Source organism: Acromyrmex echinatior, chromosome 2 (genome assembly GCF_024713525.1).
Source record: "Acromyrmex echinatior isolate Ae372 chromosome 2, ASM2471352v2, whole genome shotgun sequence".
NCBI classification, from domain to species: domain Eukaryota; kingdom Metazoa; phylum Arthropoda; class Insecta; order Hymenoptera; family Formicidae; genus Acromyrmex; species Acromyrmex echinatior.
Window position 1 is genome coordinate 25,995,285 of NC_141853.1, and position 24,726 is coordinate 26,020,010.

The 24,726-nt window shown below is 43.3% G+C and overlaps 1 long non-coding RNA gene and 2 pseudogenes across 1 annotated transcript in view; 2 read left to right on the forward strand and 1 right to left on the reverse strand.

Annotated features, from left to right (window-relative positions):
• LOC147910709 (uncharacterized) overlaps positions 1–24,726 on the forward strand; it is a 96,224-nt gene that overhangs the window by 18,325 nt on the left and 53,173 nt on the right. The window lies entirely within an intron of this gene.
• LOC147910711 (uncharacterized) lies at positions 1,048–6,330 on the reverse strand (annotated as a pseudogene).
• LOC147910712 (uncharacterized) lies at positions 20,598–23,375 on the forward strand (annotated as a pseudogene).

A 24,726-nucleotide genomic window follows, 5' to 3' on the forward strand; every position in this document is an offset into this window, starting at 1 on the left:
ATTCATCTTTTCAACAATAAAAAATAGAATTAAAACTTCAAAAAATAGAAAGAATTTAGATAAAAATAGTAATTACAACAATAACAAAAGCGACTCTAATTCTAATTTAAAGGAAAAGTTTTTTATAATACCATATTTAAGTAAAGTATCTGAAAAAAAAAAATTATCACATATTCAGGGACTTAATATCGCTTATAAACCTATAAATAAAATGAATAGATTCATTAAAACTTTCTATGGCCAAACAAAAAGGAAATTAAAAACTCGAATAAAAGAACATAGGGCTGACATAAGAAGATCCACTTCTGAGATATCAGTGGTTTCACGTTACCAATTGAATCACCAGATGCACGAATTGGACTGGGATAATATCAGAATTTTAGACAGAACAATCTTTAATAAAAAGAAGAATTTCTGAAATGATACACATAAAAAGCCAAATAAGTAGTATCAATAAGCAAAGTGACACTGAAGGTTTACCCGATGTTTATCTGCCTTTTCTAAAGAAAGATCTCTCTCACACAATGTCACGACAAATTTCCATCTGTGTAAAGGATGTACTTAAGATTCATCAAAAAGTTTTTTTGCTGTAAAACAGGTAACGATTCTATTCTCATTTCTATTCTATATTTCGACTTGAAAATATTAATGATAGGTTAATTTTTAAATTAGAATCTGGAAATTCTTGTTCTACACAATTCGAAATATGACAATTGGCGCTGCAACATTGTTGTACGATGCACCTTCACATGATGAAAGAACACGTTTAGATATAGTTATTTTACATGACGATTGAATGTAATATCAGATATTTGTAATTTTGCGTTTTAAGAATATTGTGAATTTACTGAAGATGGCCAGATTATGGCTGAAACAGCTAATGTTTTATTAACGTAATGATAATTAAATATCACAAATAATATCTTGTGCTGTGGTTTTTATGCTCTTCTTTTTCTTTTATTATAAATTCTTAATCTAAATACAACAAATCTAGCAATTATTTTTGTTAATAGATTATGGCACTTTAAAATATAACATTTAAATTTAATATTATTAAAATTTCTTATTAAAAATAATTTAATATTGACTATATCAAAATATTTATTATAATATCGAAATCTTTGTTCTATTGCTATAAAAATTTTTAATATATTTATATTACTAAAATATAAAGAATTTTTTTGTATAATATTTCAATTGCACAAATTTTGTAAATTAATAATTCATTTTTTGAGCCAGCAGATTGTAAACATGCATCACATATTTTACATGTTTTCTTAATAGAATTTAAAAGATAACCACCAAGATTATAAGCTAATTAATTCAAGTTTTGACAACCTTGATATAGAATTTTTAGAAAAAGGTGGAATTTCATTATTTGTATTATTGTATCGATAATTCTTCTATTTATCTTCTGTTATATAATTAAGAAATTCTGACAAATATTCTCGCTCATCGTTTTCATAATTACTACTATTAATATATCTCATATACGAGTACATAGCTATTGATATTAATTTCAAATCATTTGTAAATTGTAGCGGATGAGGTTTAGAGTTTTCTTGTCTAATTTGAGAAAAAAGATTTTCAAGGCAATCCTGATTGAATCGAGCAATAAAATATACATGTATTCTATTATATGTATTATGAATACTTTTCGTATTATATATAATACGTCTATGTATAAACAAAAATTTATTTGTACCACAATATTTTGTATTATAATGGACTATACTTTGGTAATTACAAATATTTCGTTTTTTAAAGCTGAAATTTGATACCTAAATATCAAAATTATTAATATAATTAAAAATATTAATTATTTACAAGACAGTTCATTATTTCCTGTTCACATTGTTGACGAATTTCAGGACACATTTTTTGTAATCTGGATGCTACAAAATGTTCTGCTGAATCATTTTCAGATGTTTGTTCATTTAGCAATTTAATCGATTGCTTCTTCTACTATTGATCCCTTTGTTTTTTTAGTCGATCTTCTTTTTATATACATGTTTTCTTTTATATACATGTTATCCGAAGTTTGTTTCTTGTTAACAGATGAATGTACAGCTAACTTTGTTATTGCTGAACCAGGTAGAATATCTAATTGAGAATCATGATAAGACAAAGAAGCTTTTGACGAATTATTTTTGCTAGAGCAAGATGTGTCATCTGAATCGCAGAACATTTTTCTTTCTGAAATATTAGCAGAGCTCGTCTCCCATTGCTAAAATCAAATAAAATATATAACAGTAAGTTATAAATAATTTCAAAAAGTATTTACATGTAAATCAATTTTATAAATATAAAAAAATCATATTTCCTATTAATGATATAATTTATTATGCAAAAATGTATATTTTACTATATAAAAAAAGAATTAGCAATCATGAGATGTTTTTATTAAATTTCGTCGAGATTTAATAAACCCTTACCTGTGTGTTACATAAATTAAATTGTGTTATATCAAATTCGCTTTCTAGATATTCAATTTCATTTTCTGAAAATTCTGTTGCTTCAGTAATATTATCATTTATTAAAAATTCTGTTTTATCAGAATATTTAATATTTTCAGAAGTTTGTAAATTAGAAAAAAAAAACTTTATGCTTGAACACATGATTTTATTAGAAACTTTAACCTATCATACAGAACATTTAGGTTTATATATTTCCTCAGGACTTTTTCCATTACATCTGTTCTTTGATTCACGTTCTTTTCTCGGATTTGTCATAAAAGTTTGTCTCACACTAATAAAACGGTGTTGTATCATGTCAGCTGAAAAATATAAAAATATGTTAATAACCAAACGTAAAATTATATACTTCATTTTATTTACAATATTTCATAAATAATTATACGAGCAAACAGTTTCTACTTTGCTTTCAATATAATACAATAATGTCTCAGACTTACAATGACATCAGTTAGGGTATATCTATACAAACTTGCATAGCTGCATAAACAGAATAATCCAATCGCACTTCTCTTATAAAAACAAATGTAAAATGTAATTAGATAATTTTCTTTATGCATATGTTTATGCGGTTATGCAAGTTTGTGTGGATATACCCTTAACGGTAGATTCCTGACAGCATTTTCAGATGAAAATTCTAATACTAAAATATTGAGGCTATAATAATTTTTAAATGAGAAAAGTTTCATTAAATAGTCTAGAGTCCGCACGTTTAGGTATGGCACATCACATAAAGCACATCTTCACATTATTGTTTATCGTTTAATGTATAAAGAATCTAAATTTCTCTAATTATTAATATTAATAAAGGTATATGCAAAACTGTATTAAAAAGATTCATATATTTCAAAATACCTTCAGTGCTACGCCTTCAGTGCTAAGCGCACAAATTCAAAACAGTTTCGTTAATCAACTTTAAGCTTTTTTTCATTTAAAACTGTTGTAGCTTCAATATTTTAACATTATGATTTTTATAAATCTCAAGAATATACCATTAACAGGTATTGCAGTAAATTTGGACCATTCTAGGTATATAGAAATACATACATATAAACAGCATTGAATATAACTTTACATATCAATAAATAAAATAAAATTAAAAGTATTAAAAAGGCTCTGTACTTATAAAAAAAGGTAGTACAAAAAGGGCAGAGCCAATAACGTATAAAAGAATTTTAATTTAAATAAGCAAAATTAATATAAAACAATTAAAATAAACAAACGTTTCAACTCCAATCGAATCATTTTCAATGTAATCTTACAATAATATAAACATCGTTCTAAATTAAAAATCTGTACATGGTCTTACAATATTCTTACAATTCCTTAATATAAAATTTTTCTTTCTGTGTAATACGCTACGAGTCATTTTTATCAAGAATTAACAAAGTCATAAGAAAATTCTGGAAAAATAATCGTGAACAAAAAGAATTAATATTAATTACATAAAAATTAGTAATATGATAATACCTTAGTATCTTAGTACCTTAATAAATATGTTAAGAGTCCAATAATACACAACGAGAAAAAAATGTAGACTGTAGTCCATTTCGTGGTACAATATAATAGTCTTTTTATTTTATAAGTTATTATAAGCAAATTTCTAAAGGTAACAAGCATCTGACTTGCACGATGTCAAATAACGAAATGTCAAGCAGAAAAACATTATCGAAAACGAAAAACGGCAAAATAGGGGGGAAGAAAAGAGAAGATATTAGGAAGGAGAAAGAGAATGTATAATGTCAGAATACAATTCCGGTAAAGACTCTGTGTCATTTTGTCTATTTATTCCATGTTTCTGTTTTTTAATATGACCATTTCAGATATCAATCTTTCATTACTACATGGGCTGAAAAGTCCCGGGATTTTTTAATAGGTAGTGCCACTAGAAAATGAACATGATTCATTTCGAGAGGTTCATCTGTCACTAGTTTATGTATGAAGTTTCATGACATTTCGTTCATTCGTTTACAAGCTACAGTCGTTTAAGTGGCGTTACTTTCGTCTTCGTAAAAAAAATGGAAAAACAGGAATATCGCATCTTGATCAAACATTGTTTTTTGATGGGAAAAACTTCTGGACAATCATTGAAATCGTTGCAGAAATGTTATCCCACATCTGCTCCTTCGAGAACAACAGTTTATCGGTGGTTTAGTGAATTTAAAATGGGTCGTACAAGCACCGAAGACGCACCTCACTCTGGAAGGCCAAAAGAGGCTACGAATGCGGAAATCGTAAAGCAAGTGCATCGAATCGTTTTGAGTGATCGTAAAATGAAGTTGCGCGAGTTAACTAAGACTGTGGGCATCTCAAAAGAACGGGCGGGATACATTTTGCACGATGTTTTGGAGATGAAAAAGCTATCGGCACGATGGGTGCCGCATTTGCTGACCATTGACCAAAAACAGCAGCGCGTTGATGATTCAACGGTCGGTTTGACGTTGTTGCAGCGTAATCGAGCGGACTTTTTTCGACGTTTTGTGATGATGGGTCCATTACCATACGCCTGAGTCCAATAGGCAGTCTGCAGAGTGGCTGAAAAGCCACGAAAGCCGACCAAAGCGGCCAAAAGACCAACGCTCGGCCGAGAAGGTTATGGCCTCCGTTTTTTGGGATGCGCACGGCATAATCTTCATCGATTACCTACAGAAGGGAAGAACAATTACGGGAGAATATTATGCAGCGTTATTGGACAAACTGAATGACGAAATAAAGAAAAAACAGCCCCATATGGCGAAGAAAAAAGTTCTGTACCATCACGATAACGAACCGTCACATACGTCCTTGACCGTCAAATTGGACCAATTACGATTCGAATTGGTTGCTCACCCACCGTATTCTTCAGATTTGGCCCCCAACGACTATTATCTGTTTCTAAAGCTCAAGCGGTGGTTCCAGGGAAAGAGATTCACATCGAATGAGGAAGTCATCACGGAAATCGAGGCGTATTTCGAAGGCTTGGACGTTTCGTACTACAAAAAGGGCATTGAAATGTTGGAAAATTGCTATACCAAGTGTATCGCCCTCGAAGGCAACTATGTTGAGGATTAAATATAACTTTGCTCCAAAAACGCTTGTTTTCATTAAAAATCCCGGGACTTTTCAGCCCATATAGTATATGAAGGCTCTACATCTAATATATCCACTTTATCCCATTTAAAGTTATGATTCTCCTCAATACAATGGTTGGAAATCACTGATGGAGATTTTGAACTTATATTGATATCAGAAACATGTTCATGCAATCTGGTCTTTAATTGTCTTTTAGTTTGACCAACATAACTGACATCACGTGTTCTAAATCATTCTTTCCTCTCTCTATGAAACTTCTTAATGTGTTAGGAATGGTAAAAGCCAATTTACAATTAAACATGTTAACAATAGGAAATCTTTCGGATATCGTATTAACATATGGAATCGTAAAAAATCTCTCAGTGTCCTTATTCTTATTCAAATTATTAATCTTATTAATGTGATATTTAATTATATTATGAATAGTCGAAAAATAAAACGTAACGGATACCCATTCTGTAAAAAAATCTTAATGCGTCAATCAAATTATTTCGTTGGAATTTCGGATGACATAAACAAAAAATCTTATCCACAACCCCATAAATTACACCTCTTTTATGACAAAGTGGATGGTGTGAAATAAAATAAAATATAAATTTATTTAAATGCTCTTACGATTAAAAGATGGTCCTAATGTTCAAGCTATTTCTTGCCATTGATTATATTTTAAATCAATTCTTTTATACGTTGCGCACCGCGCATCCCATAACATGGGCCGTCTCTTAACTTCAAATATTAATATATTTTCTTTTTTACTTGACCAAGTTTTTATTTTTGAAGGCATGACACTTTGTAACAATCGTTCCTCTTCGTAAATATGCGAATATCTTTATTGATTATCAGATCTGAAGGACAATGGTTACAATGCAGAAAAAAGCAAGGTATTGATAAACACAAATGTATAAATGTATATGTATATATATATATATATATTATATATATATGTTATATATATGTTATATATATATATATATATAACATATATACATATGTTAAATATTGGGACATTAATGTATTATGTATCTTTGAACGTGAAATTGTTTTTATAAAATACACACGTATGCCAGCAATCCTGTTGCTGTGCTTGTACTGCAAAAGTCGTCTTGTTAGAAAAATTTAAACAATACTGCTCATTACCAAAATTATCTTTAAAAATAAGAAATCGAATAATAATATATAAAAATATTATCTCGATTTTCTTAAATCGTATAACAAAATACTTTTTATTTCATTATTAAAAGAGAGAAAACCATCATATACAAAAAATGGGAAATTATTGAAACGGAAGAATTTGGCACTAAAATATTGTGCTCAGTCCCGCAAAGCGAGATATTAATCGTTAAAGTTAATTACTATTAGGTTAGGAAATATTTCACATCAACGACATAGAATTATACAAATTCTCTACTGTAAAAATAAAAATTATGTAAAAAATGATTTGTGTTTCAAAACAGATAATTTATGTTTGCAAAACAGATAATTTGTGTAACTTCTATGCCATCTTTCATTTCACACAAAAATACGTCGAATAAGCATATTTCATTTGAAATTGAAGATGAGGAGTGTTTTTCTAGATAATTAAGATGTATAAGATATGTATGCAATATACATAATTTATTAACTTTTATTTATACAAAATTTACCCCGAAACTTAACCTCCTTCACAACACGCACAGCCTTTTGTTCCTACAGAAAAAATATCAAATGTATCACATGATCATTTTTTTTTTTTTTTTTTTGATAACGGAGGGGAAATGCCTGACGCATATCCCGGGCCTCGGGGGAGAGTCCGGGGTTATGTGGGGCTTGCACCCACTAAAACCCCTCCGAGTGTCCTTACTTGGCCTTGCATGAGGGACTCCCAGGAACGCGTGCAGCATACTTCTGGGAGTCCCTCAGGCCAGTCGGCTTATTGCCGACTTCTATTCCCGCCCGGGGATTTTTATGGCGTCGTCTGAGAGACGACGTGACCCCGGGCGGTGCTTGGCACCTTCGACTTTATTCGGGCGCTGGGGGGGACACCATCCCCTGCGCCCGCCTCCCGGTTGGTGTTGGGGAGCGGGAGTTGGGGATCCCGGCCCCCGCCAGGGTCCCCAGCCCCCCAAGGGGCGCCAATCAGAAGTTTGGCGCCCCTCATGCTTCTGCGCCGCGAGAGGAAGTCTTGCGGCTCACCCCCCGCGCGCGGCGGTGCAGGGCTCTCGGCCCGGTCGCGCATTCGACGCGGCCGGAGGATGATGAGCCACTGCACCCCGCGCGCGCGGAGGGTCATCCTGTTTCCGGCGGCGGATCGACCCTAGGGTCGGCGATCCGCCGCCGCTTCACTGCGCCCCGCGTCCGAGACGCGGGGCCGTCGCTGATGGTGGCGGCGGAGGGTTCACTGACCCCGACACTCCCGCACACCACCCCACCGTCCTCCTCTTCACTCCTCTCATCTATGGGGAAAGGAGGTCGCCGTCGTTCTCGCCCCGTGGGGCGGTTCCGGCGGCGGGTACGCGCGAGGGGTGACCCGGGGCGCGAGCGATCCGGCTGGAGCCGGCGCCCGCGTTGACCCCCAACGCCACCACCCCTCGCATCTCCTTCCCCCCCATCAGCCCCGCCACCCGGAGGCGGCGGGGGCGGGAGAAGGCTCCGACCTCCCGGTGCCCTCTCCCTCTGCCTCTCAGCCTCCTCCTTCTGCGACATCACCCGATCGCAGAAGGAGGAGAAGGCCCTCCAAGCACTCTCCCTGCCGACTATCTCCTTCACGACAGTCGGCAGGGAGAGATCCTCCCCTATCTCACGGACCAGGACACCGCGCTAGCCCGCCCAGGCCGGGCAGGTCTCCAGCGTATGCTGCGCGGTGTCCCGGTCCCCGTCGCAGTGGTGACAACAAGTGGTCGGCTCCTTACCTATGCGACACAGGTACTCCCCGAAACATCCGTGTCCGGTGAGCACCTGCGTCGCGTGGAACGATAGTCCGCCCCATCCCCTGCCTACCCATTTTTCGAGGCAGGGGAGGATGGCCTCTACGGTCCGAGCGCCTGTTGTCGGAGGGTCGTTTTCGAGAGTGGAGCGCCACTCTTCGAAGACCCGCCGACGGGCGTTCCTTCTCAGTCGGTCAGTGGTCCTCGGGGTTACGATCCCCCCCCCCCCCGAAGCCGAATGGCCTTCACCCCGGCGAAGGTTTCCGCCAGGGCGTCGGCCACGTACTCGGCAGGGGGGATCCCCGCGAGGACCAAGGCGGCGGCGTACGACACCGTCCTGTAGGCCCTACAGATACGCAAGGCCAGCCGCCGTTGCACACTGTGCAACTTCTGCTTTATTCGGCGGCTGGCCAGGGCCTTCCCACTCCATACCGGGGCCCCGTAAAGGGCCCCGGACAGGATGGCGTGCATATAAGCTCGCCTGACCTACCCGTTCGGACCGTGGAGGTTGGGCATGAGGCCGAGCAGAGCGTCTGCTCGGCGGCCCAACCGCGGGGCTAGCTCGTCGAAGTGTTCGACGAAGCCCCAGCGACCATCCACGGTGAGGCCCAGATATTTGATCGTTGGCCTCACCGGGACGCGGACATCGTCCACTATATGTGCCTGAGGGGGCACCCCGCTCTTTCCATCGTGGAAGAATAATGCTTCCGATTTAGCGGGGGCCACCCTCAGGTCCAACTCCTTAATGGAGCCGACCACATACACCACTGCGACGTTTGCCGTACCGACGGCTCTCTCCCAGGTCGTGGCCCCGACCACCACCAATGTGTCGTCTGCGTAACAAACGACGTGGCAGCCGGGGGGTAGGGCCGCGCGGAGAACGTAGTCGTATGCGACGTTCCAGAGTAGGGGTCCCAACACGGACCCCTGTGGAACGCCGCACGACACGTCCCTCCGCTGCTGGAGTCCCGATTTGTTATGGAACTCCAGCTGCCTGTCCCGGAAATAGTCCTCTATAATAGCGACCAGATAGGGGGGCAAGAGGTGATGTCCTCTCATCGCCCCCACTACCCGGCCCCATGGAATGCTATTAAAGGCGTTGGCGATGTCAAGGGATACCGCCAACGCCACCTCCCCTCCCGCGGTCATTTGCTCCGTGAGGGCCCTGACTTGCCTGACGGTGTCGATAGTCGATAGACCCTCCCGGAAGCCATACTGACCGCGGAATAGATTGGGACCATCCCGGGACAGGTGCCGGACGATGCAGGCAGCGATGACTCGCTCCAGCAATTTCCCCGCATCGTCCAACAGGCATAACGGCCTATAAGCGGAGGGACTCTCCGCTGGCTTGCCCTCTTTACGGAGGAGGACAAGCCTGGCCCTTTTCCACGGTCTGGGAAATATGCCGTCTCTCGTGAGGCAGCTCGTGAAGATCCGCCTCAGACGGCTGCCCACTATGGGAGCCGCGGCGAGCCAGACCCTTCCGTGTACACCGGAGGGTCCGGGCGCCCGCGGCCTCCCCTTGAGGCGGGCGAAGGCCATCACCATCTCCTCCCGGGTGACGCCCAGCTCCTCCGTCCATTCGTCCGACCCTCTCCGGTATTTCCCTTTCCCTATTGGGAAAGAGGGCCACCACATCCTCCAGGAACTGAGCGTCCAGGGTTTCCGTTATCGGGGAGGCCCTCGGACGAAATTGTTTCGTCACAATTTTGTAGGGCCTCCCCCACGGATCCCTGTCAAGGGAGGAGACGAGGTCGCGCCAAGCGGCGGCCTTCGCCCTCCTAATGGCCGTCCTAAGGGCGCTCCTTGCCTCACGGAGCGCCCCGGCGGCCACTTCCATCTCCGCGTCGGTGCCCCGCCTCCTGCGGCGAGTATACCTCCGTCGGGCAGCTACGGTGGCCCGTCTTAGCTCAGCTATCTCTTCGGACCACCAATAGACTGCCCTCTTCGCCACAGGACGGCAGCGGGGCATCGACGCGTCGCACGCGCGCGACATGGCGTCCCCGAGCCATTCGGCCTCCTCCTCCACCGAAAAGGCCGGGTTGGGTTCCGGCCAGGTGGAGGAGAGGAGACTCACCTCGAGGGCGCCGGGGTCCAACTTGCGCAGGGCCCATCGACGTTCCTTCTCGTGTAGGCGGCGTCTTATCGACACCTCCGCGGGGGTGGACACCAGCTCCATGCGGATCAGACGATGATCCGACAATTCTCCTAAGGAGCTGGCGTCCACGTGCCAACCACGTATCCTGGCGGCAGCCACGGGGGTCGCCCATGTCAAGTCGACTATGGACTCCCCCCGGGCCCCCACGAAGGTACTGGCACGGCCCCTATTCAATAAGACTAGGCCGTGCCGCGCCGCCCACAGCAGGGTGCTGTCGCCCCTGGAGTCGGTGGATGGGGAACCCCACTCCAACGCGTGGGCGTTGAAGTCCCCACCCACCAGTACTGGCCTGGGGGAGCGTGATATGCTCCCCCAGAGACTCCAGGGCGTCCTCGTATTCCCTCCTCGTTAGTCGAGGAGGGAAGTAGCACCCCGCTACATCGATGGGCCCTCACTCTACCAGAGTGAACCCCTCTCCCGCCGATATTGGAATCATCGGCGGGATGTCGTGCGCGTGCCGGCTGACCACCGCCACCCGTCCCAGAGAGTCCCCCGCCCAGTTGGGATGACTCTCCGGGATATGGTATGGGTCTGCGGCGATGGCCAGTCCACCCCCCCACTCGGCGAGGCACTGCATCAGCATGCTTTGTGCCCCGGCCGAGTGGTTGAAGTTAACCTGGGCGAGGACGAGGGACATTAGTTGTTGTTACCTCGTTCCTCGCCCCCACCGACGTTGGATTTGTCGGCCACTTCGTCGGTCGCCGCGGAGAGTGTCTCCTCCACGACGGCCATCTCAACATCGGCCACTATTGCGGCCGACGTTGCCTCTGCGGTGGTCGCCGCCGCCGCGGGGGGCTGTCCCGCAACGGCAGTGGGGGGGCCACTGGGCTTCTGCCCCCCCTTCTTACCCTTCGCTTTAGTGGCGGCGCATCCGGCACCGCCAATTCTGTGCCCCGAGGGGCGGCCGAGCCCACGGCACGCGGGGCAATCGACCTTGCCGCGGCAATCATGCGCCGATGCCCCCGCACCAATAACACAGCCCGGATCGATCTATGGTACTCGTACATTTTTGTTGTACGTGACCGGCCTCCAGGCATTTATAGCACTGGAGGCCCCGGGCCGGCAGCAGAGCCACTCTGCAGCTCGACCACCCCACCTTGACCCGTGAGGCGGCCACTAATTGTTTGGCCGCCTCTATTGGGCACCGTACCCAGCAGGTGCCCAGCCCGTTGGGAGCCCTGCTGACTCCTCCCACCTTAAATTCCGGTGGGAGTCGCTTGCAGGCCCTCGCCAGGTCCTGTGCCACCTCGGTTGGGGTGGCCGAATCATCCAGTCCGGAGACCCGGATCTCGGCCGTCTTCGATGGGCGGGACACCCTCACGTCGTCCCTGTTTGCGAAGACGGCCGTCAGTCTCTCGGCCAGCGCGTCCGCCTTGACGCGACTCTCCGGGCCCCGGACCTCCCAAATAAGGGCTCCTGTGATGGCCCTCCTGGGACGGAGATCCTCGATCCCCACGTCCTTGAGGGAGATCGAGGATCTCGCTTTCCCTACCACCTCTTGGTAGGAGGCAGGGTCGGCGCAGGTCACCACTATGGCCGCTGAACTTGGCGGCCTCAATTTCGGCAGGGGAGCCTTCTTGCCATAGGTTTCAGACTTCGCGGCAGTGCTCCCCTTCATCGCCGTCCCACCCTTTTTCCCACCGCTCCCCTTTTTGTTGGGAGCGGGGGCCACGGGCGCTCTGGCGCTCTTCGCGCTCTTGGGGAGCGGCCGGGGCGGCTCCGCCTCCGCCTTCTTCGCTTTGGTGGCCGCCCTTCTTGCCTCCCTCGATACGACCTGCGCCCATGTCGCCTCGTTCTTGTCCGCCGCGCTCTCTCCGTCCCCAGCTGTTGGGACGATCGCGGGGGGCGGCGGTGCCATCGTCTCAGCGGTGGGCGCAACAGGCTCGTTGCCTCCCGCCTTGGAAGCGACCTTAGCTCCCCTCTTCTCGGGTTGCTTGTCGCTCTGCTTCGCAGGGGACTGTCCACCCCGTTTAACGGGGGGCTGTCCGCCCTGCTTGGCGGGTGGTCCCATTGGTGACGGCGCCGTCGCCGGGACCACACCCATCCCCCTCAGTAGGCGAGGGAGGAGCCTCTCGAGGACCCTCTCTATTCGGGCGTCCTCTTCGTCCCGTTCGTCGGCCCTCCCCTTCTTTTTAGAAGGGGGTTTCTTGCCGGCGGATGACGCGACCCTATCCGCGACGGTCGCCAGGGGATTGAGTTGTTTGGCCACTCCCTGGAGAGGAGGCCTGAAGTATGGGGAATTCAGGTTCTCCTCCGTGACCGTCACGCGCGGTCCCTCCTCCTCCGCGGGAGGTCCTTCCCCTAGTCCGTATTGGACTGCGGTCGCCGGCCAGACTATTGGGACCCAACCACTCCATGGTCGAGTCCCATTCCATCCCCGGCACCCTGTCCCTGCCGGACGTGTAGCGGGAGTTGGACCTCCCCCGGCCGTGTTTCAGTACCGCGACCCTGGAGCGGAGGAGCACCAACTCTTCATTCAACCGGCGTCTCTCCTCCGCCCAGGCGGGTCTGGAGCATTCCTGCCTCTGGTCTCCGTTCGCGGCCAGGCTGCCATCACTCGCCCTCGTAAGGACCGACGTGAGGGCTGCGGACAGCTTGGTGTATGCTGTCCACATATCCCTCACGATATCTCCCTTTATATTTTTCGATCTTTGAACCGACTTGGCAATGGTCGCCAGCTCGCGTGTTGCGACCGCGGCGACCGCGCAAATCGGTTGATCGTCGAACTCGAGGGCGAGTTCGACAGCCTTCGCTTGAGCCCTCTTGGCTGATGTGGGGGTCGGCTCAACTTCCGGATCCAAGATCGTCCGAGCTTTGGCCTTTTCAGCCTTTTTTGCCATCGCCTCGGCTGTAAATTTCTCGACATGTTCGGGATTTAGAGCTGGCCTACCCCTGTGTCTTTTTGTCGGAATCCGAGGAGGAGACAACGTATTCGGCCGGCCGTTTTCAACTCTTTCCTCCGAGTGAGCTCAGCGAGACCGTAGAACCGGCCCTCGATAGCGCTCCCTCAGAGGCGACCGCCTCGGCGCGCGCTCCGGCCTTGCTGCTCGCAGGGCCGGGACGTTGTTTACGCGAACTGTCGCTCATAGTTGAGCGAGCGTCCGCCTCTACGCTCTGAAGCGAGCATTCTCCTTCCACGTTATTATAAGTTGTGTTGTTCATTGCGATTGATGCCCATGGCCCGCAGCGGCTCCGCCTGCCAGGGTGTACCCTCACCCCTCACCCGAAAATTCAGGAGAGGGAGCCCCGAGTTCCCCCGGGGGGCTGGCTCGGGTCCCCGGAATTTGTCATCGGGGACACTGGCCCCTTACTCCCCGTGAGCGGATGACCCACTCACGAGTTTCGGAGGTCCCTCGCCTCCGACTTCGAGGGCACCGCTGCGGGTGGCGCCACCCGGGGCGGCCCCACGGACGGTTCAGGTCACGGAAGCGGCGCCCCTTCCGGACTCTAGCCGCCGTGGCGACCAGCGTTGATTGCGCCGCCCGGTGTCCCGCTTCGGAAGGGACGCCGTCGCGGAGACACCAGGCACAATACTCGACGCAATCTCAAGCTCCAACGCATAGCCTGATTCCGGTTTTAAATCGCGTACAAATACTCCAATTTGCAGAAAGTATTACGAGTACAATCTTTCCTTGGATCGTCACTCTTACTACGTAACTTATTTCATTCATATCGGATTCAACGAATCTCAATATAGATATACTAATTACAACACGTTGGTACCGACAAATAGATTTCCAATTGCATGCCTTGCGTGTACAGATATTATCAATAGCTTCGAACAATATTTAATTCATACTGGATATAATCCTTATGTTGGTGACGCGCCAACCAGTAATAATTCCAGTAAATGAGATTCGCCGCCAATTAAATAATGACAATTAGTTAGAAAGTACTCATGTGTTCCCCGAGAGTAATTAGACACGATAACAATATCTGAGAATTATCACATCAAGCTTGGCTCGATATGCATCATGCTGCATGTCATTCTTTTACCGTCATGTCTTAATAACGCTATAATTTGCGACGAATGTTACGGAGACAAAGCTCCTTATGATCGTAGTTCCTATCAGAGCATATCGCGTCACTATATTTGCATCGATTCTACAGAGAGATTCGTACGCTGCCGTATTTGAGAAATAATTATCCCGCGAAATCGACCTACAATTTCTTGTACTACCTGCATCGTTGTGCTTCGTGAATTTACAGAATATCTATATTCATTCGAGAGATAGGCCATATGAACCGACAATACTGTCCATCAATGAGGTGCGACATCGCGAAATCAGATTTGTTTAGTTGATTGAACTTGTAAGCTGCGGTTCTCTCTCTCTCTCTCTCCCCAATTAAATTTTTGAGATTGCGAATTGCCGTGACGCATAAAATTTGTGACAATGTTGGAATAAGGTAATTTCATCCCCATATAGTTCATTATGAATATAATAGTGGAATCTCACCAGGTTGGATACCGCCAAAGAATATCACAGGTGGGATCCGTTCGATTAATCCCTTTGATCCATTTGATTAACCCCTTCGATCCGTTTGATTAATCCCTTCGATCTATTCGATTAACCCCTTCGATCCGTTCGATTAACCCCTTCGATTACTTTTAACTCTTTCAATCCTTTCGGTTAACCCTTTCAATCCTTTCGGTTAACCTTTTCAACCCTTTTTAATCCTTTCGATTAATTCTTTATATCTTTACGGTTAACCCCTTCAACCCCTTCAACCCTTTCGTTAACCCTTCAATTAACCCCTCTAACCTTTCATAATGGATACGAGTAGCAAAAATAAACCCGCCGCTCAGAGTTTCGACGCGGGAGCTGAGATCTACGAGTCATGGGCAAAAGACTTGGCCACCAAGGAATACGAACTAGAGATAATAAAAAACGCGGTAAAAGAAAAGGAACGCCGCATTCAGGTACATGAAAATACGCTCAGACAACAACTGGAGGAAATGAAAAAAGCGAAGCAACAGTTAGATAACGAACGCGAAAAATTTTATAGAACAATGTCTGCTAAAGAAGACGAACTAATCAAGATTCGGACACAACATGCTTGGACGAATTCGCAACCAACGTACATCAGGAGTCGACAAACCCGCCTCCATTCAATTACAATTACGCGCTTCCCCGAGGAACTCCCATAGGAAATAATTTTGCCATCAACGAACCGCCGAAGGTTTCATTTAGAGAAGTCACGGAATCAATCCTATATTTTGATGGATATAATATACTCCTAGCGCAATCCACGCGAGCATGTAGAAGGGCAGGCGAGATAATACCACCGGCAGCGAAAAAGCATTTAACGAAACTATTGATTAACAAATTAGGCAAACGCGCTTATTATGTCGTTAAGGATGAACCGTGTAATGCCGGTGTGAAATTGGCACCTCATTTTGAAAAAAATTGATATTTTATACACAGTTCCGTTTGCATCTGCAATAATTCTACAGTTCCTACTAAGTTTTAACAATAGTTTCGCTGATTTAGCTAAAAAAAAATTTTTTTGATAAATGGGGTGCCAACTTCGCGTGGCGATACCCCAAGTATCGCAAAAATTAATTTTTATCACGAAATTCTCGAAGAGTTCTACAGTTCCTGATAGTTTTCAGCGACAGTTCTTCTAAGTATTTTTAAACTATTTTTTAATGTGAGAGCACCTCACCGCAAGAGTAAAGTACCACCTACAGCCAATTCCCGCCGATTTTTTGCTATTTTCCTATTGTTTTGCAATGTTCCAACGCTTTTTATCAAAGTTCCTATTTTTAAAACAGTCGCTGATATGCGAGAACTGCCATAAAACGATAGGGACTGTTGGCATCGCATATTTAGAAAAAATGTGCTACCAACAGATTAAAAAATTATTTAATGATACTTAAGGGAGAGAACTTTAAGCAAGACATATCGAAAGCATTAGAACTATTGTAGAACTATGGGAAAATAGCAAAAAGTCGGCGGGAACTGGCTGTTAGGTGGTACTTTACTCTTGTGGTGGGATGCTGGCGTTGACATTAAAAAATTGTTTAAAAATACTTAGAAGCTAGAACTATCGCTGAAAATTATCAGGAACTGTAGAACTCTTCGAGAACTGTAGAATTTCGTGATAAAAATTGTGTTTTGCGATACTTGGGGTGCGAATCCTATTTATAAAAAAAATTTTTTTTTAGCTAAATCAGCGGAACTACTGTTAAAATTTAACAGGAACTGTAGAACTATTGCGGATGACTTAAACGGAACTGTGTATAAAATATCGATTTTTTTCAAAATGAGGTGCCAACTTCACACCGGTCCGTGTAACACCGTAACCGATATAATCGATTTATTAACCGAAGCCTTCGGTTCCCCGAAAACTCTTGATAATAGCGGAGAGCTAAGCATCATTTATTTGAAACCAGCATGTACTCGACTACATTAGTAGCGTAAAAGATTTACGCACGGCAATCCTCGACGCTGAGAGGAGAGACAGAAGAACACTAGATACAGACATTTTATCGCCGATATCGATAATCTAACCGCGCGATCGTTTTACGAGGATCTTCCATTAGAATATCAGATTAGATAAACCCGAAAATGCGTCGGCGACACACTGATATCTTTACCACCGCCAAGATAATCGCCAAACGACAAGAACTCGACAAACAAGCCGAAACGCGACCCCGAATCGACTGCGAAAGGGAGACGCGACATCTCACACCAATGAGGTAGATTGGCACATTCGATGTCACAATGTCCAAATAATTCATCTTATCGCTCAGATAATTAGGTTCACCAGGAAGACACTACACACGGGAATATAATCGCGGCCCGCGAGAATTCGAGTAACGCCGAAATATAAACGAACCACAGCACAATTATTGCCGTCCCATGCAATACGAACCACGTCACAACGCCGGAAACAAATAAGTATCTCGCGCGATATGATACACCAACAACGGTACCCAATAGGAATAGATATGACAATTCCTACGCCTCAAAATTCACGCGATAATATAATGATAAGCGCGCAGATATAACGATATAACGCACGATTAGAAGGAAACCTCTGCCGTTATTGCAAAAATTAGAAAAGATGGTCATACCATCGATGAATGCAAAAAGAGACAATAACGTTTAATAACGCATAGAAAAACGTATCGGGAAACTTGCCAGGTCCTCCGTCAGGACATCGTGACACGCTCCCGGCGGACGAAAAACGGAACACGACCGATGAATTCAATCGAATCCGAGAAAGAAAACAATCACGAGCGATCATGCAATACTAGAATCTCAGTCTTAAATTCTAAGGATTTTTCGCATGCCCTAACGATTACGTTATTAGCAATCGGCTTGCTACGAGAAACGAGCTTCATGATAGATACGGGAGCGGCCTCCAATGTTATAAAGAAGAGAAATCTTGATCTGGAAGTCAATATTAGTCAGGACGATCCTTTGTACCTGAGTGGTATCACCAGCGGTCGTGTCGAGACCTTAGAGTCTACAGAAGTCAGTGTAATGGGTCACCCAGTTGCCTTGCATGGTCCCAGATAATTTTCCTATCGCGCAGGAAGGAATCCTAGAATTCGATTTCCTCCGCGACGCGTTGAATAATCTCTTAGAGAGATACATTGAATGGAAGGGAATCGCATACCCTTCACGGACCGCGAAATGATAATAATTCCAGCTCGATTACAAGGGACTTTTTCTTTAGGGTAAACAATACCGATATAGAAATCGGATACATCCCGCGCCTTAGGATTTGCGATATGCGCCTTAGGCGGCATATATCTCGGAGACGCGGTAATAACAAATAGAGAAGGCAAGGCATATATAAATTCGAATGAAGTTGATAAAGAAATCGTAGTCCCCCACATAACATTGCAAGAGATAGATGAGATAGCTGGCAATAGGCCGCGAAACTCGAGCCGCAACGCTGAGATTAATATTATTCAAGAAGCCGATCAAATTAAACGGACAGAGCAAGTCCGGCAACTTCTAAGATTAGAGCACCTAAACAAAGACGAGATTGGGCATGATAAATCTTTTTGATAAGCATAGTGATCTTTTTCAGCTCTCCGACGAAGAATTAAGTTTCACCATCGCGATGGAGCATAAAATCAATATTGCCGATAATCAATCTATGCACATAAAACAATATAGGTTTCCGCCCGCGGAAACAGAGATAAACCGACAAGTAAGCGATATGTTAGAGCAAAATATAATCACAGAATCAGAATCTTCTTATAATTTTCCTTTATGGATAGTTCTCAAGAAAGCGGATTCAAAAGGAAACAAACGTTAGCGTCTAGTGATAGATTTCCGCGCACTAAATGAGAAAACTCGAAGCATGCCCAACATAATAGATATTCTAGATCAATTAGGAAGCGCTAAGTACTTTAGCGTATTTGATTTGACATCGGGCTTCCATCAAATCCCTATGCGAAAAACATACAGAAAACAGCTTTCTCATACGGTCACTACGAATATAAATGTATGCCATTCGATTTAAAGAATTATATTTCAAAGACTAATGGACAAAGTCCTAAATAAGCTTCAGGGCTTAAAACTATTTATGTAGACGATCGTGATACGCCTAACGGAATACGCGCAGAAGTTCAATAAACTGGCCGAACGTTTACGCAAGGCTAATTTAAAACTCCAACTGGATAAATGTGAGTTTCTTAGAAAAGAAGTTATTTATCTGGGATATCATTAGCGAGGCAGACGTGCGTCTGATCCTAAAAAGGTTGAAGCAGTAAAGAATTTCTCATGACCACGAAACGCAAGGAATGTAAAGCAGTTCCTTGGCTTAGCGGGATATTACCGCCGCTTCATTAATAATTTCTCACAACTAACTAAATCACTTACAGCACTCCTAAAAAAGGATAAGATATTCGATTGATAAGAATCTCTAAAAGATTGTTTTTACAACCTTCTGCGACCATCTGTGCAAAGAACTATTACTTAGTAAACTATACCCGAGTATGATTATGACATATTATGTTATTTATAAAGCAGGGAAAATGAACTGCAATGAAGATGCCTTATCACGAAACCCAGTCCCTTCTCCGACTCCTAATAATGGAGTGTTTCCTCTCACGCGTTCCGATTCCAATAACAAATCCTTGTTTGATTGGCCACCCAAGCGCCGAGAGACTATCGACGCGCCAGGTCCATCTTAGGTTCCAATTGAAAAATTAGACGCACTTGACGAAACAGACCACCAGAACCAGAGAAACGATAACAAGACCTAATGACTAGAGATAAACTAGAGATAAGATAAATGAACAGAGAGATGTTAACAACTTAGACAATGACGATATAGACCACAGCGACAATAACAGCGACAATAATAGCGATAGCGATATCGAAAGTGAAATCACGCTTTTTGATACACCGAACGTACCATACGAGACAGCCATATATAATTCGAGATAACGTGTGAGAATATAGTCTCTCGTAAAGATAATATGGTAATATTCGTTTCTCAAAAAGACGAACCTTGCGATAAGGGCACCCAAGCCTTAATTGAAGCCGGGATACTTCCGGAGATAATCGATGTAACCGTAGCACGCGCCCGACCGATTCCACGAAAGAACAAACAAGTAATCATTTTGCCAGTGAAAAATAAAGCCTTGGACATAACTAAAAAGAAAATATTCGACGAGGCGATATATTATTTATTAGATGTAATTAAAAAACTCGGGTTACGTTCATTCTCGATATGTTTTGGAAGCGTGCCATGGGAGAAAGTTCGTAATAAAATAAGTACGATATTAGACAACAGGAATCACCATCTGCAAGAATGAGATTATAACACCCTGCCTAGAGAAAAGAAAAGAAATTATGCACGAATATCATGCGTCAGCAAGACAGACACAAAGAAGGACACAAAGGTGTGATCTAGACGCATTCGCAATAAATATTACTGGCCACGCATGAAGATCGACGTACAGACGTCATATCGATGTACATACGAAACTATCGTAATTACCAATTTAAAAAATTGATGCCATAAAACAAAGCAACCAATGATATTAACCGACATCCCGGACGTAACTTTCGATAAAATATTCATGGATATCATGGGCCTTATTCCTCGCGCGCCACGGAAACTCATACTCACGACCAAGACCTACTAACCAAAAATGCCACAGCAATACTATTTAAAAACGCAGGAGCAATCGATGTAGCAAATGTCTTTGTCGATGATTTCATATGTTTATACTGGGCCCTAAAGGCACTCTTGACCGAGGGCACCCATTTTTTAAATAGCTTAATAAAAGCAATCGCTAAGAAGTTCAAGATTGCTCGATATAACACTATGTCGGCATACAGGGCACAGACTAATGGTTCCATCGAACGTTCTCACTACGTGTTGTGGGAATACTTAAAACAAGTCTATCCAAGATAAAAAAGATTGGCACTTAAAACTTGCATGCTTCTCATATAATTCAAGTGTACACGAAGGCACAAAGTACACTCCACATGAATTAATTTTTGGAAAGATAGCTCGAGTACCTACCAGCGACACTCCATCCGAAGACATAAATAACGATAGCTACACTAATTACCTTGAAATTCTGTATAATAAGATAAGGGACGTCCAAGAAATTGCCCGCGATAACCTAAACCGCTCATTTTAAGATAGGAAATAAAGTGTTTCTTTTGAAAGAATCTATTCATAAGCTAAGCGATCAATATGGAATAAGTAGGACTATATAAGATAACCGAAATTCTTAAAAATAACGTTAAGATTAGAACAAGCGATAAGAACACTAAGTGCACACTAATAAGTTTAAACCCTGTCTCACCAATTCTGAAATGAGAGGAGCCTATCGGACCAGCCATCGGAGGACACCACCGGCAGTGAAGCTACAGACATCGACATATAGTATGCTGCCGTTCATATTGACGATGTTCCTACTCGCAACACTAGGCCTCATAGGCTATGATTACGTAGGTGAGGGATTTAACATTATGACTCTATCACTCCTTGACGTCGGCAAATGCAATATGGAGAATATAAAACCCAAAGAAGAGGAAGTCTACGTACAACTTATGCAATTGAGTGACTACGATAAGACAATTATCAGTGCAAGATAGAGGTCGATCGAACAATTCATTATTGCGGAATGCACTCGCACGTATCAGTAGTACACAATAGAAGGAGGGAATACCTTCAGGAAATAGGCGAACAAGGCTGCAGGAGATTCCATGAAGCAAGAACTATAAAACATCATAAATTTAAATAGCGTTACCCTTGCTGGATCAGCTACAGTGGACGGCAAATGTTCACAATATACGGATGGATACGGAACATGCGACAATAATTGTACAAACTTCAATCAAAATCACATTATGGATCACATTATGGAGATGCTCACCCTGCAAACATCAATCAGAAGATCAATGGGACAGATTATCATGCCCTCGAGTACTCATTGTCCACTAACTCCAGGATACTGTATGGACTCAGAGGGAGCGGAAACATTCTGATCTCCCTTGTCCATCCACTGCCACTTCGAACAATGACATCTTATACGAAGGCCTAGCTACTAAGGATCGCCGAAGGACAATCAGTCAACGATCTACACGATGACTCAGGACACCACGTTCGCTCTTACGAAGACTTCAGATATTGACGTCTGTAGATACAGACTAGCCCAAACGGAGCACCCGAAGCTCCTGATGCTAGAAAAGCATATCAAGACCCAGCTCACACAATTGTATAGAGATATTATGGAGCAAAAGTGCGCCTTGGAAAGACAGATACTGGAAAACGCATTTACCATCGCTAGCATCGCACCGGATAAAATGGTCTATAGGATTACGAGAAAATCAGGATATATCGCTGTAACGACCGGACAGGTAATTCACTTGGTCAAATGCATTCCAGTGGAGGTTAAACTACGCCTAAACCCATCGAAGTATTGGCACCAAGTATCGAACCGCTCACAAAACCAACGTGGCACTACATCAGCCCATCATCCTTGACAATAAGTGGGATCTATAGCAACGAGTACTTACATTCACATATTATGTTCCGTGAAGAAACTTTCGATGCTTAACACGATAGCACGAGGAACCATGGGAGGAGAAATACAGCCAGGTAGCGTCTCTATGATTAATCTATTAGACGAAGATTTACTAAATCAAATCGCGGAATCAGCTGGAGAGAGACTCTGGATGGGGTTCGTAATATTTGGATCAGCCAGCGCAGGAATCCTGACAATCTTCATTAAGGGTAATAAAACTGATTATCGATACCCTGATACACGGATACGCTCTACAATGAATCTATGGATGGAGCATGCACTTGTTGAGAGCAGTTTGGGGAACACACTTTTGCACCTAGAAGACAGACCACGGAATGAATCAACAGCAACCGAAGACAATTCCCCTGCAGGCCCCTTCTTACTCACCGAAGAATAATGAAGTCCAAAACCCAGATCCCCTAGTGTAAGTGAAGTGAGTGAGAATCATACAAAGACATCGCATTATCAATATTCCGAATTTCGTAGATATTTAACAGACACTAGAGATGCGAGTTCACTCTTTACTCTGCGTAATCAATTAGTTGCACATCAAATTCAATTACAAACCGGGCGCCACTTAATGCAGTCGCATCATTTTCTGCTCCGCGTAATTATTTGCGCGTCAAATTCCAATAGTATAAATCCGAGACAAGTTCTTATTCACAACTCAATTCGAATGATCTTTGTGTAATGACATCTTACTATTTCAATTTTATTGTAAACTTAGGTTATTACTTTAATTTAATTTAGTATAATTCTTAATAATATTATAATACTCAAGTGAAATATATTTAATTGTTAATCAATTCTCAGTTATCCTCATTCAACAAATCCATAAACAATCCTTATAAATCAATTATTAAATTAAACAATCACCACTAAAAAGTAATTATTAAAACAACGCTCATTAACCGCCACGACGAAGCCTCGCTGTTTCCTACGAAAGAAAGAAGGAAGGAAGGAAGGAAGGGAGAAAGGAAGGAAAGAAGGAAGGAAAGAAGGAAGCAAGGAAGGAAGGAAGCTCTTTTCACTCGATATCTATAATCAAGATATCTGGTTTAATAATTATATTAACAATATAATTTTCTACTAGCAACAAAGGTAAGAAACAAAGGTTTTATATTGCGTCAAAACGACGCCACGAAACCGACGCTGTTCTTGCCGCCGCGACAGACTGGCGCGACAGACCGGCGCCTAAGCACATGTGGTGACACTTGAAGGCACTTGAGTAAGGGTCACCTATGTCTTACACATCTGCATCCGCTGCATCTGTCCAGCACTTCAGGCACCAGATGCCCTTTTAGATTATAACAGTCACAATGCGCTACGTTAACTCCAGTTAAATAACAATAATTGTTTATAATTCGTGCAAACATTGTCTTTCTCAATTGTCCCGACTTGACACAGTACAGTTGAATTACACTGTGCTGTTAGTGGTCGTCTCAATTGACAAGAATCATTATTAATAATAGAATTTATCGACGCATATTCATAAAGGGCTCCACACATGTACTCCACACATGCATGTATATATCTCCTTACCGATTCGTGCGATGTGATCGTATAATAATCAACATGCCGTATCGTGCAAAAAATACCGCTGCTTGTGGCATGATATCATTTTTCTTAAATCGCGTACAAATACTCCAATTTGCAGAGAGTATTACGAGCACAATCTTTCCTTGGATCGTCACTCTTACGAATATTATGTAACTTACCATTTCATTCATATCGGATTCAACAAATTTCAATATAGATATACTAATTGCAACACGTTGGTACCGACAAATAGATTTTCAATTGCATGCCTTGCGTGTACAGATATTATCAATAGCTTCGAACAATATTTAATTCATACTGGATATAATCCTTACGTTGGTGACGCGCCAATCAGTAATAATTCCAGTAAATGAGATTCGCCGCCAATTAAATAATGACAATTAGTTAGAAAGTACTCATGTGTTCCCCGAGAGTAATTAGACACGATAACAATATCTGAGAACTATCACATCAAGCTTGGCTCGATACGCATCATGTTGCATGTCATTTACCGTCATGTCTTAATAACGCTATAATTTGCGATGAATGTTACGGAGACAAAGC